This window comes from Dipodomys spectabilis, unplaced genomic scaffold (assembly GCF_019054845.1).
Source record: "Dipodomys spectabilis isolate Male_0828 unplaced genomic scaffold, ASM1905484v1 ptg000533l, whole genome shotgun sequence".
Lineage (NCBI taxonomy): Eukaryota > Metazoa > Chordata > Mammalia > Rodentia > Heteromyidae > Dipodomys > Dipodomys spectabilis.
The window spans coordinates 3,736,539-3,739,395 of NW_024871210.1; positions in this window are offsets into that span (position 1 = coordinate 3,736,539).

Consider the following 2,857-nt stretch of genomic DNA (forward strand, 5'->3'; position numbering starts at 1 on the left):
AAGAAAGACTACTTTCCCTAAACTCTGATATAAACCCAAAGATGTTAATTCCTGGAGACTTTAACACAGAATTATCCCCACGAGATAAATCAACTTAGCAAAAACTGAACAGGGAAACTGTCCATCTAAAGAACTACATAGATCAACTAGATTTAAAAGACATGTACTTAATATTTCACCCAGCAACACCAGAATCCACGTTTTTCTCAAGCACTTGGGGCATTTTCAAATAGACCACATTTTAGGTCACAGGCAACCTTGTCCAAATTCAGAAACATTGAAATTATGCCCCGCATTCTCTCAAACCACAAGGGAATAAATTAGACCTCAATACCAAAAGCCACCAAAGAAAGTCCTGTAAGACATCGATGCTGAACAACACACTGTTGAATGACCAGTGAGTCACTGAAGAGATTAGAAAGGAAATTCAATTATTCAAGTATTGAACAAAACTTAATGTACAAATTACCAGCTCCACTGGGATATAGCAAAGGCAGTACTCAGAGGCAAGTTTATAGCTCTGAGTTCCTATATCAAAAATTGTAGATTGAAAGAAATAATTGAAATTAAATCAGAATTAAATAATTTATAACCAAAAAATATATATACATATATAGAATCAACAAAACAAATAGTTGGTTCTTCGGAAAAAAAATTAACAAAATTGACAGAACCTTAGAAAATCTTATCAGAAAAAGAAGAGAATTCAGCCAAATACATAAACTCAGAGATGAGAATGGAAACATCACCACAGAAACAACCAAGATTCAGAACATTATAAGGGAATACTTCTGAACTCTTTATGCTAATAAGTTTGAGATTTTGGCAGAAATAGACCCATTCCTAATAAACATCGACATACCCAAACTAAATCAAGATGAGTTAAACCATCTTAACAGGCACATATCAAGCATTGAAATAGAAACAGCAATAAGAGACCACCCATCTTAAAAATTCCCAGGACTGAATGGATTTCAAGAGGAATTCTAAAAGGCCTTCAAAGGACTACTCACACCAATACTCCTCCAATTTTTCAATGAATATGAAGCGAACGTACACTACCACTCTTTCTATAAAGCCATCATAAGTCTCCTCCAAAAACCAGGCAGGAACTCATCAAAGAAAGAGAGCTATGTACGTATGGTTTTGATGAACATCGATGCAAGATTTCTCAACAAGTTTTGGTCAATCAACTTCAACAATTCATTAAAAAGCCATACACCACTATGAATCAGGATTCATTTCAGGGAAGCGTAGCGGGTTCCATACATGCAATTCAACTAATATAATTCATCACATCAACAAGACCAAGGATTAGAATCACATGGTTATCTCAATCGATCCAGAAATACCATTTGACAAGATCCAAACTCCTTTATGTTGAAGGCTCTGGAAAAACTAGGAATCCATGGAACCTTCCTCAAAATAATAAAGGCTCATTTTTGTACTCAATGGTGAAAAATTGAAGTCATTTCCTCTAACTTCAGGAAGGAGCCAAGAATGCCCACTTTCTCCACTTCTCTTCAATTTAATACTAGATTGCAAAGCTACAGCAATAAGACACGATGCAAATATACAGGGGATTCAAATAGTATAAAATGAAGAAAAACTCTCCCTCTTTGTAGAGGACATTATTTAATTTTTAAAAAATCCCATGGACTCCACTCACAAATTACTAACGCTGATTCAATACTTTGGCAGAGTAGCAGGTTATAAAATTAACCTTCAAAATATCAGTGAGTTTTCTGTATGTCAAAAATGAGAAGAGAGCAGCTGAAATAAGGAAAGCAACTCCATTAGTCATAGCCCCACAAAAAATAAAATAACTAGGAATTAACCAAAGAAGTGAAGGAACTCTGTGATGAAAACTTTCAAAGTCTGAAAAACAAAATCAAAACAGGACTTAGAATGTGGAAAAACCTCCCATGTTCACGGGTTGGAAGGATCAACATCGTGGAAATGGCAATACTTCCCAAAGTTATCTGCAAATTCAATGCGATAGCTATCAATATTCCAACCCCATTATTCAAGGAAATACAAGAAACAATCCAAAATTTTATATAGAACAATAAAAGACCCTGAATAGCACAAACAATTCTTAAAAGAGAGAACAATGCTGGAGGAATACCAATACCAAATTTGAAACTCTACTAAAAAGACATAGTAATCAAAACAGCTTGATAGTGCCACAAGAAGAGACCTCAGAACCAATTGAACAGAATTTAAAACCCAAAAATCAACCTACAGTCCTATAGCCACATAATCTTTGATAGGGGATCTAAAGAAACTATAATGGAAGGATAACCATTACAATAAGTGTTTCTAGAAAAATTGGTTAATCACCTGTAGAAAACTACAGCTAGATCCTTAAATATCACACTGCACCAAAATCAACTCCAAATGCATTAAAGACCTTCGAGTAAAAGCAGACATCCTGAGAACGTTACAGGTTGTAATAGGAGAAACCTTTGGTCTCCTTGGCCTAGACAGAAATTTTCTTAATAGAGACTCAGAAATACAACAAATCAAAGAAAATTTGGAAAATGGGATTGCATGAAGCTGCAGTGTTTCTGCAAGGCAAAGAACATACCTGGCAAGATCAATTAGAAAGTCCAAACATTGTGAAAAGAACTTCACTAGCCATACAATGGATAAGGGTCTCATATATAAAATATGCTTGAAATTGTAAAAATTTATTCCCCAACAACAAATCCTCAAAGAAACAACTGCCCAATAAATAAGTGGGCTAAAGCCAGAAAGAAAAACTTCTCTGTATGGGTAATCATAATGACAAATAGACACATGAAGATATGCTCAACCTCTCTAGCCATAAAAGAAATGAAAATTAAAGCAACAT